General features: G+C 44.5%; 8 non-coding genes across 8 annotated transcripts; all 8 read right to left on the reverse strand.

Annotated features, from left to right (window-relative positions):
* Positions 1–347: 347 nt before the first annotated feature.
* LOC120520268 lies at positions 348–459 on the reverse strand. The gene has a single exon (XR_005631809.1). It is a non-coding gene; the product is annotated as a U5 spliceosomal RNA (small nuclear RNA).
* A 1384-nt stretch (positions 460–1843) lies between these two features.
* On the reverse strand, positions 1844–1955 carry LOC120520270. Its single transcript, XR_005631811.1, has one exon. It is a non-coding gene; the product is annotated as a U5 spliceosomal RNA (small nuclear RNA).
* Positions 1956–3342: 1387 nt separating this feature from the next.
* On the reverse strand, positions 3343–3454 carry LOC120520269. Its single transcript, XR_005631810.1, has one exon. It is a non-coding gene; the product is annotated as a U5 spliceosomal RNA (small nuclear RNA).
* Positions 3455–4843: 1389 nt separating this feature from the next.
* Positions 4844–4957, reverse strand: LOC120520274. The gene has a single exon (XR_005631814.1). It is a non-coding gene; the product is annotated as a U5 spliceosomal RNA (small nuclear RNA).
* A 1384-nt stretch (positions 4958–6341) lies between these two features.
* LOC120520272 lies at positions 6342–6458 on the reverse strand. Its single transcript, XR_005631813.1, has one exon. It is a non-coding gene; the product is annotated as a U5 spliceosomal RNA (small nuclear RNA).
* A 1385-nt stretch (positions 6459–7843) lies between these two features.
* Positions 7844–7959, reverse strand: LOC120520267. Its single transcript, XR_005631808.1, has one exon. It is a non-coding gene; the product is annotated as a U5 spliceosomal RNA (small nuclear RNA).
* A 1379-nt stretch (positions 7960–9338) lies between these two features.
* On the reverse strand, positions 9339–9455 carry LOC120520275. The gene has a single exon (XR_005631815.1). It is a non-coding gene; the product is annotated as a U5 spliceosomal RNA (small nuclear RNA).
* Positions 9456–10843: 1388 nt separating this feature from the next.
* LOC120520271 lies at positions 10844–10959 on the reverse strand. Its single transcript, XR_005631812.1, has one exon. It is a non-coding gene; the product is annotated as a U5 spliceosomal RNA (small nuclear RNA).
* Between the last annotated feature and the right edge of the window lie 425 nt (positions 10960–11384).

Raw genomic sequence — 11384 nt, forward strand, 5'->3', positions numbered from 1 at the left:
AGGTATGTAGCTGTGCCATCATCTGAAAGTTTTCCAGAATCCCAAGGTATCTTCTGCATGGTTTTGTAAGAGATATGACCGCAGCTAAAGATCTGCTTGTGTGCTTAGATAGCGAGCTTTATGTCTTCCTCACACAAGGCAATTCGATTCCTTATCTTTAATATGCAGAGCGTGCTACACAAGAGCGAGAGCCCTGAAAACTCCCAAAGAATTACCGGAAAAAAACTCACAGCAGATACCATCCAAACCCTCTGAAATCCTACCTAAGAGTTACATGCAACATCAGTACGGTTAAACCAGGGGAACAGAGACAGGAAAGACACAACTTCTTTTTAACCAAGCTCAGAGAGCCTGTACGAAACAGGCTGTGCAAAATTCTTTGAGACTCTTTACGGTCCTCTCCACGGAAATCTTTAGTAAAAGCGAAAGATTTATTCGGGATGAAGGAACCCAGAGCATGTGTGTTGCGGCCAGGAAAAAGAGAACACGGCCAGTGAGGCCTGCACATGGCAGCTGACATGCTTCGACACCTTGTCCAGACTCCTAAAAAACTGAAGGTAGAAGGTGGCGCCAAGGACAACTAGGTGAGGAGCACCAGAGAGCATTAAAACAGTGCCAGCCAAAGGAATTTAGATTATATGGAACTGAATATGTGTGCACACTCTGCAATGCATCATAGGCAGGTGAAATCCCGCCCACCACTTAGAATACAAAAGCGCCACTTATGCTAATCAACATCTGAATTCTTGCAAGGCCTCTAGACAGAAGTCAGCTTGTCCTGGGTATCCGCCGCTATTTCCACTTCTCCTGATTTTCCCGCTTCCTTGGGCAAAAGGGAACAACTGGAATAGACACTAGAACCGTCCAGAGCTGGTAGATTCTTCTTTACACCAATGTCCAGACCGTGCTTGCCGATAGGGTTCTCGTCATGTCACTTCAGGCCACTAGATGCACGAGAACCACCGTCGACTTCAAGGGTTAAGTGATCTGTCGAGTGAAATCCTAATTAGTGTGCAGACACTGGGTGGGCTCCTCATTGTTGGAGTCAGTCGAAATCTCAGAGGTGGGTTGGGACTTGGATGTCCTGTTTCACCCGGAAGCTCTACAGATTGAGGCACGTGGCATCGCGTTATGTCAGTGCAAAAGTGCAGTGTTTGGGAGGCAAGCCTTGGAGATCAAGTTAAACCTTGTATGCGATGGCTACATTCAGGTCACACATTGAAAACAATATTATTTCCACGGAATTCAGAAATCAGCAGCAATCAACAGGTGCTTAAGCCATGTCCTTTGATGCACATTTTTCCATTTTGCAAAATTTTCCTCAAAGAAGAGTGAAAGACAAAAATAAACAATTACAAACCAGGAATAACAAAGTCCTTCTCGGATACTCCCCGCTGATAAGATTTTTGAAGTGTTACCCATGTTTAAAAGTCTGAAGAATGGGAGATTTGGATTCAGCATATTACCTATGCTGTGCTTGCCACTATTGAGGTATGTAGCTGTGCCATCATCTGAAAGTTTTTCCAGAATCCCAAGGTATCTTCTGCATGGTTTTGTAGAGATATGACCCGCAGCTAAAGATCTGCTTGTGTGCTTAGATAGCGAGCTTTATGTCTTCCTCACACAAGGCAATTCGATTCCTTATCTTTAATATGCAGAAGCGTGCGTACACAAGAGGAAGAGCCCTGAAAACTCCCAAAATTACCCCGGAAAAAAACTCACAGCAGATACCGCCATAAACCCTCTGAAAGCCTACCTAAGAGTTACATGCAACATCAGTACGGTTAAACCGAGGGAGAACAGAGACAGGAAAGACACAACTTCTTTTTAACCAAGCTCAGAGAGCCTGCTCAGAAACAGGCTGTGCAAAATTCTTTGAGACTCTTTAACGGTCCTCTCCACGGAAATCTTTAGTAAAGCGAAAGATTTATTGGGGATGAAGGGACCCAGAGCATGTGTGTTTGCGGCCAGGAAGAAGAGAACACGGCCAGTGAGGCCTGCGCAGCTGACATGCGACACCTTGTCAGACTTACAAAAAAACTGAAGGTAGAAGGTGACGTAAAGGACAACTAGGTGAGGAGCACCAGAGAAGCATTAAAACAGTCGCAGCCAAAGGAATTTAGATTATATGGAACTGAATATGTTGAGTGTGCACACTCTGCAATGCATCATGGTAGGGCAAGAAACTCCCGCCCACCACCCAGAGATACAAAGAAACGCCACTTATGCTAATCAACATCTGAATTCTTGCAAGGCCTCTAGACAGAAGTCAGCTTGTCCTGGGTATCCATCGCTTTTTCCACTTCTCCTGATTTTCCCTTCCTTGGGCATAAAGGGAACAACTGGAATAGACAATAGACACGTCCAGAGCTGGTGAATTCTTCTTTACACCAATGTCCAGACCGTGCTTGCCGATAGGGTTCTCGTCATGTCACTTCAGGCCACTAGATGCACGAGAACCACCACGATCGACTTCAAGGGTTAAGTGATCTATCGAGTGAAATCCTAATAGTGTGCAGACACTGGGTGGGCTCCTCATTATTGAATCAGTCGAAATCTCAGAGGTGGGTTGGGACTTGGATGTCCTGTTTCACCCGGAAACTCTACAGATTGAGGCACGTGGCATTCAGCGTTATGTCAGTGCAAAGTGCAGTGTTTGGGAGGCAAGCCTTGGAGATCAAGTTAAACCTTGTATCGATGGCTACATTCAGGTCACACATTGAAAACAATATTATTTCCACGAATTCAGAAATCAGCAGCAATCAACGGGGTACTTAAACGCCATGTCCTTTGATGCACATTTTTCCATTTTGCAAAATTTTCCTCAAAGAAGAGTGAAAGACAAAAATAAACAATTACAAACCAGGGAATAACAAAGTCCTTCTCGGATACTCCCCGCTGATAAGATTTTTTGAAGTGTTACCCATGTTTAAAAGTCTGAAGAATGGGAGATTTGGATTCAGCATATTACCTATGCTGTGCTTGCCACTGTTGAGGTATGTAGCTGTGCCATCATCTGAAAGTTTTTCCAGAATCCCAAGGTATCTTCTGCATGGTTTTGTAAGAGATATGACCCAGCTAAAGATCTGCTTGTGTGCTTAGATAGCGAGCTTTATGTCTTCCTCACACAAGGCAATTCGATTCCTTATCTTTAATATGCAGGCGTGCGTTACACAAGAGCGAGAGCCCTGAAAACTCCCAAAGAATTACCCGGAAAAAAACTCACAGCAGATACCATGAAACCCTCTGAAATCCTACCTAAGAGTTACATGCAACATCAGTGCGGTTAAACCAGGGGAACAGAGACAGGAAAGACACAACTTCTTTTTAACCAAGCTCAGAGAGCCTGTACGAAACAGGCTGTGCAAAATTCTTTGAGACTCTTTAACGGTCCTCTCCACGGAAATCTTTAGTAAAAGCGAAAGATTTATTGGGATGAAGGAACCCAGAGCATGTGTGTTGCGGCCAGGAAGAAGAGAACACGGCCAGTGAGGCCTGCGCAGCTGACATGCGACACCTTGTCAGACTTACAAAAAATGAAGGTAGAAGGTGGCGCCAAAGGACAACTAGGTGAGGAGCACCAGAGAAGCATTAAAACAGTCGCAGCCAAAGGAATTTAGATTATATGGAACTGAATATGTTGAGTGTGCACACTCTGCAATGCATCATGGGTAGGGGCAAGAAACTCCCGCCCACCACCCAGAGATACAAAGAAACGCCACTTATGCTAATCAACATCTGAATTCTTGCAAGGCCTCTAGACAGAAGTCAGCTTGTCCTGGGTATCCATCGCTATTCCCACTTCTCCTGATTTGCCCGCCTCCTTGGGCGCAAAGGGAACAACTGGAATAGACAATGAACACGTCCAGAGCTGGTGAATTCTTCTTTACACCAATGTCCAGACCGTGCTTGCCGATAGGGTTCTCGTCATGTCACTTCAGGCCACTAGATGCACGAGAACCACCACGATCGACTTCAAGGGTTAAGTGATCTATCAGGTGAAATCCTAATAGTGTGCAGACACTGGGTGGGCTCCTCATTATTGAATCAGTCGAAATCTCAGAGGTGGGTTGGGACTTGGATGTCCTGTTTCACCCGGAAACTCTACAGATTGAGGCACGTGGCATCAGCGTTATGTCAGTGCAAAAGTGCAGTGTTTGGGAGGCAAGCCTTGGAGATCAAGTTAAACCTTGTATCGATGGCTACATTCAGGTCACACATTGAAAACAATATTATTTCCACGGAATTCAGAAATCAGCAGCAATCAGCAGGTACTTAAGCGCCATGTCCTTTGATGCACATTTTTCCATTTTGCAAAATTTTCCTCAAAGAAGAGTGAAAGACAAAATAAACAATTACAAACCAGGAATAACAAAGTCCTTCTCGGATACTCCCGCTGATAAGATTTTTGAAGTGTTACCCATGTTTAAAAGTCTGAAGAATGGGAGATTTGGATTCAGCATATTACCTATGCTGTGCTTGCCACTGTTGAGGTATGTAGCTGTGCCATCATCTGAAAGTTTTTCCAGAATCCCAAGGTATCTTCTGCATGGTTTTGTAAGAGATATGACCCGCAGCTAAAGATCTGCTTGTGTGCTTAGATAGCGAGCTTTATGTCTTCCTCACACAAGGCAATTCGATTCCTTATCTTTAATATGCAGAAGCGTGCATTACACAAGGCGAGCCTGAAAACTCCCAAAGAATTACCCGGAAAAAACTCACAGCAGATACCGCCATAAACCCTCTGAAATCCTACCTAAGAGTTACATGCACACATCAGTACGGTTAAACCAGGGGAACAGAGACAGGAAAGACACAACTTCTTTTTTTAACCAAGCTCAGAGAGCCTGTACGAAACAGGCTGTGCAAAAATTCTTTGAGACTCTTTAACGGTCCTCTCCACGGAAATCTTTAGTAAAAGCGAAAGATTTATTCGGGATGAAGGAACCCAGAGCATGTGTGTTGCGGCCAGGAAGAGAACACGGCCAGTGAGGCCTGCGCAGCTGACATGCGACACCTTGTCAGACTTACAAAAACTGAAGGTAGAAGGTGAGCGAAAGGACAACTAGGTGAGGAGCACCAGAGAAGCATTAAAACAGTCGCAGCCAAAGGAATTTAGATTATATGGAACTGAATATGTTGAGTGTGCACACTCTGCAATGCATCATGGGTAGGGGCAAGAAACTCCCCGCCCACCACCCAGAGATACAAAAAACGCCACTTATGCTAATCAACATCTGAATTCTTGCAAGGCCTCTAGACAGAAGTCAGCTTGTCCTGGGTATCCATCGCTATTTCCACTTCTCCTGATTTTCCCGCTTCCTTGGGCAAAAGGGAACAACTGGAATAGACAATAGACACGTCCAGAGCTGGTGAATTCTTCTTTACACCAATGTCCAGACCGTGCTTGCCGATAGGGTTCTCGTCATGTCACTTCAGGCCACTAGATGCACGAGAACCACACGATCGACTTCAAGGGTTAAGTGATCTATCGGTGAAATCCTAATAGTGTGCAGACACTGGGTGGGCTCCTCATTATTGAATCAGTCGAAATCTCAGAGGTGGGTTGGGACTTGGATGTCCTGTTTCACCCGGAAACTCTACAGATTGAGGCGCGTGGCATGCCAGCGTTATGTCAGTGCAAAAGTGCAGTGTTTGGGAGGCAAGCCTTGGAGATCAAGTTAAACCTTGTATGGATGGCTACATTCAGGTCACACATTGAAAACAATATTATTTCCACGAATTCAGAAATCAGCAGCAATCAACGGGTACTTAAGCGCCATGTCCTTTGATGCACATTTTTCCATTTTGCAAAATTTTCCTCAAAGAAGAGTGAAAGACAAAATAAACAATTACAAACCAGGAATAACAAAGTCCTTCTCGGATACTCCCGCTGATAAGATTTTTGAAGTGTTACCCATGTTTAAAAGTCTGAAGAATGGGAGATTTGGATTCAACATATTACCTATGCTGTGCTTGCCACTGTTGAGGTATGTAGCTGTGCCATCATCTGAAAGTTTTTCCAGAATCCCAAGGTATCTTCTGCATGGTTTTGTAAGAGATATGACCCGCAGCTAAAGATCTGCTTGTGTGCTTAGATAGCGAGCTTTATGTCTTCCTCACACAAGGCAATTCGATTCCTTATCTTTAATATGCAGAGCGTGCGTACACAAAGAGAGAGCCCTGAAAACTCCCAAAAGAATTACCCCGGAAAAAACTCACAGCAGATACCATCATAAAACCCTCTGAAATCCTACCTAAGAGTTACATGCAACATCAGTACGGTTAAACCAGGGGAACAGAGACAGGAAAGACACAACTTCTTTTTAACCAAGCTCAGAGAGCCTGTACGAAACAGGCTGTGCAAAAATTCTTTGAGACTCTTTAACGGTCCTCTCCACGGAAATCTTTAGTAAAAGGCGAAAAGATTTATTCGGGATGAAGGGAACCCAGAGCATGTGTGTTGCGGCCAGGAAGAAGAGACACGGCCAGTGAGGCCTGCGTAGCTGACATGCGACACCTTGTCAGACTTACAAAAACTGAAGGTAGAAGGTGGCGCCAAAGGACAACTAGGTGAGGAGCACCAGAGAAGCATTAAAACAGTCGCAGCCAAAGGAATTTAGATTATATGGAACTGAATATGTTGAGTGTGCACACTCTGCAATGCATCATGGGTAGGGCAAGAAACTCCCCCCCACCACCCAGAGATACAAAGAAACGCCACTTATGCTAATCAACATCTGAATTCTTGCAAGGCCTCTAGACAGAAGTCAGCTTGTCCTGGGTATCCATCGCTATTTCCACTTCTCCTGATTTTCCGCTTCCTTGGGCCGCAAAAGGGAACAACTGGAATAGACAATAGACACGTCCAGAGCTGGTGAATTCTTCTTTACACCAATGTCCAGACCGTGCTTGCCGATAGGGTTCTCGTCATGTCACTTCAGGCCACTAGATGCACGAGAACCACACGATCGACTTCAAGGGTTAAGTGATCTATCGAGGTGAAATCCTAATAGTGTGCAGACACTGGGTGGGCTCCTCATTATTGAATCAGTCGAAATCTCAGAGGTGGGTTGGGACTTGGATGTCCTGTTTCACCCGGAAACTCTACAGATTGAGGCACGTGGCATCGCGTTATGTCAGTGCAAAAGTGCAGTGTTTGGGAGGCAAGCCTTGGAGATCAAGTTAAACCTTGTATCGATGGCTACATTCAGGTCACACATTGAAAACAATATTATTTCCACGAATTCAGAAATCAGCAGCAATCAACGGGGTACTTAAACGCCATGTCCTTTGATGCACATTTTTCCATTTTGCAAAATTTTCCTCAAAGAAGAGTGAAAGACAAAAATAAACAATTACAAACCAGGAATAACAAAGTCCTTCTCGGATACTCCCCGCTGATAAGATTTTTGAAGTGTTACCCATGTTTAAAAGTCTGAAGAATGGGAGATTTGGATTCAGCATATTACCTATGCTGTGCTTGCCACTGTTGAGGTATGTAGCTGTGCCATCATCTGAAAGTTTTTCCAGAATCCCAAGGTATCTTCTGCATGGTTTTGTAAGAGATATGACCCGCAGCTAAAGATCTGCTTGTGTGCTTAGATAGCGAGCTTTATGTCTTCCTCACACAAGGCAATTCGATTCCTTATCTTTAATATGCAGGCGTCGTACACAAGGCGCGAGCCCTGAAAACTCCCAAAGAATTACCCGGAAAAAACTCACAGCAGATACCGCATGAAACCCTCTGAAATCCTACCTAAGAGTTACATGCAACATCAGTGCGGTTAAACCAGGGGAACAGAGACAGGAAAGACACAACTTCTTTTTAACCAAGCTCAGAGAGCCTGTACGAAACAGGCTGTGCAAAAATTCTTTGAGACTCTTTACTTGGTCCTCTCCACGGAAATCTTTAGTAAAAGGCGAAAGATTTATTCGGGATGAAGGGAACCCAGAGCATGTGTGGTGCGGCCAGGAAGAAGAGAACACGGCCAGTGAGGCCTGCGCAGCTGACATGCGACACCTTGTCAGACTTACAAAAACTGAAGGTAGAAGGTGGCGCCAAAGGACAACTAGGTGAGGAGCACCAGAGAAGCATTAAAACAGTCGCAGCCAAAGGAATTTAGATTATATGGAACTGAATATGTTGAGTGTGCACACTCTGCAATGCATCATGGGTAGGCAAAAACTCCCCCCACCCAGAGATACAAAAGCGCCACTTATGCTAATCAACATCTGAATTCTTGCAAGGCCTCTAGACAGAAGTCAGCTTGTCCTGGGTATCCATCGCTATTTCCACTTCTCCTGATTTTCCCGCTTCCTTGGGCGCAAAAGGGAACAACTGGAATAGACAATAGACACGTCCAGAGCTGGTGAATTCTTCTTTACACCAATGTCCAGACCGTGCTTGCCGATAGGGTTCTCGTCATGTCACTTCAGGCCACTAGATGCACGAGAACCACGATCGACTTCAAGGGTTAAGTGATCTATCGAGTGAAATCCTAATAGTGTGCAGACACTGGGTGGGCTCCTCATTATTGAATCAGTCGAAATCTCAGAGGTGGGTTGGGACTTGGATGTCCTGTTTCACCCGGAAACTCTACAGATTGAGGCACGTGGCATCGCGTTATGTCAGTGCAAAAGTGCAGTGTTTGGGAGGCAAGCCTTGGAGATCAAGTTAAACCTTGTATCGATGGCTACATTCAGGTCACACATTGAAAACAATATTATTTCCAGAATTCAGAAATCAGCAGCAATCAGCAGGGGTACTTAAACGCCATGTCCTTTGATGCACATTTTTCCATTTTGCAAAATTTTCCTCAAAGAAGAGTGAAAGACAAAATAAGCAATTACAAACCAGGAATAACAAAAGTCCTTCTCGGATACTCCCCGCTGATAAGATTTTTGAAGTGTTACCCATGTTTAAAAAGTCTGAAGAATGGGAGATTTGGATTCAACATATTACCTATGCTGTGCTTGCCACTGTTGAGGGTATGTAGCTGTGCCATCATCTGAAAGTTTTTCCAGAATCCCAAGGTATCTTCTGCATGGTTTTGTAAGAGATATGACCATAGCTAAAGATCTGCTTGTGTGCTTAGATAGCGAGCTTTATGTCTTCCTCACACAAGGAAATTCGATTCCTTATCTTTAATATGCAGAAGCATGCGTGCACACAGCGAGCCCTGAAAACTCCCAAAATTACGGAAAAAAAAACTCACAGCAGATACCATCCGAAAACCCTCTGAAATCCTACCTAAGAGTTACATGCAACATCAGTACGGTTAAACCAGGGGAACAGAGACAGGAAAGAACACAACTTCTTTTTTACAAGCTCAGAGAGCCTGTACTGAAACAGGCTGTGCAAAATTCTTTGAGACTCTTTAACGGTCCTCTCCACGGAAATCTTTAGTAAAAAGCTAAAGATTTATTAGAAGGATGAAGGGAACCCAGAGCATGTGTGTTGAAGCCAGGAAGAAGAGAACACGGCCAGTGAGGCCTCTGCAGCTGACATGCGACACCTTGTCAGACTTACAAAAACTGAAGGTAGAAGGTGGTATGCAAGGACAACTAGGTGAGGAGCACCAGAAGCATTAAAACAGTCGCAGCCAAAGGAATTTAGATTATATGGAACTGAATATGTTGAGTGTGCACACTCTGCAATGCATCATGGGGAGGGGAAAGAAACTCCCGCCCACCACCCAGAATACAAAGAAACGCCACTTATGCTAATCAACATCTGAATTCTTGCAAGGCCTCTAGACAGAAGTCAGCTTGTCCTGGGTATCCATCGCTATTTCCACTTCTCCTGATTTTCCCGCTTCCTTGGGCCGCAAAGGGAACAACTGGAATAGACAATAGAACAAATCAGAGCTGGTGAATTCTTCTTTACACCAATGTCCAGACCCGTGCTTGCCGATAGGGTTCTCGTCATGTCACTTCAGGCCACTAGATGCACACGAGAACCACCGATCGACTTCAAGGGTTAAGTGATCTATCCAGGTGAAATCCTAATAGTGTGCAGACACTGGGTGGGCTCCTCATTATTGAATCAGTCGAAATCTCAGAGGTGGGTTGGGACTTGGATGTCCTGTTTCACCCGGAAACTCTACAGATTGAGGCGTGGCATCGCGTTATGTCAGTGCAAAGAGTGCAGTGTTTGGGAGGCAAGCCTTGGAGATCAAGTTAAACCTTGCATCGATGGCTACATTCAGGTCACACATTGAAAACAATATTATTTCCACGAATTCAGAAATCAGCAGCAATCAGCGGGGTACTTAAAGCCATGTCCTTTGATGCACATTTTCCATTTTGCCAATTTTCCTCAAAGAAGAGTGAAAGACAAAAATAAACAATTACAAACCAGGAATAACAAAAGTCCTTCTCGGATACTCCCCGCTGATAAGATTTTTGAAGTGTTACCCATGTTTAAAAGTCTCTGAAGAATGGGAGATTTGGATTCAACATATTACCTATGCTGTACTTGCCACTGTTGAGGTATGTAGCTGTGCCATCATCTGAAGTTTTTCCAGAATCCCAAGGTATCTACTGCATGGTTTTGTATGAGATATACTGACCCGCAGCTAAAAGATCTGCTTGTGTGCTTAGATAGCGAGCTTTGTATATTTCTCTCACAAGGCAATTCGATTCCTTATCTTTAATATACGAAGCGCATTAGTACACAAGGCGAGAGCCCTGAAACTCCAAAGATTACGGAAAAAACTCACAGCAGATGCATACGCATGAACCTCCATCTGCCTACTAAGAGTTACATGCACAATCCGCAGTTAAACCAGGGGGAACAGAGACAGGAAAGACACAACTTCTTTTTTTAACCAAGCTCAGAGAGCCTGCACGAAACAGGCTGTGCAAAAATTCTTTGAGACTCTTTAACGGTCCTCTCCACGGAAATCTTTAGTAAAAGGCGAAAGATTTATTCGGGATGAAGGGAACCCAGAGCATGTGTGTTGCGGCCAGGAAGAAGAGAACACGGCCAGTGAGGCCCCGCAGCTGACATGCACACCTTGTCAGACTTACAAAAAACTGAAGGTAGAAGGTGACGCCAAAGGACAACTAGGTGAGGAGCACCAGAGAAGCATTAAAACAGTCGCAGCCAAAGGAATTTAGATTATATGGAACTGAATATGTTGAGTGTGCACACTCTGCAATGCATCATGGGTAGGGGCAAGAAACTCCCGCCCACCACCCAGAGATACAAAGAAACGCCACTTATGCTAATCAACATCTGAATTCTTGCAAGGCCTCTAGACAGAAGTCAGCTTGTCCTGGTATCCATCGCTATTTCCACTTCTCTGATTTTCCGCTCCTTGGGCAAAGGAACAACTGGAATAGACAATGACACGTCAGAGCTGGTGAATTCTTCTTTA

This window comes from Polypterus senegalus, unplaced genomic scaffold (assembly GCF_016835505.1).
Source record: "Polypterus senegalus isolate Bchr_013 unplaced genomic scaffold, ASM1683550v1 scaffold_9479, whole genome shotgun sequence".
Lineage (NCBI taxonomy): Eukaryota > Metazoa > Chordata > Cladistia > Polypteriformes > Polypteridae > Polypterus > Polypterus senegalus.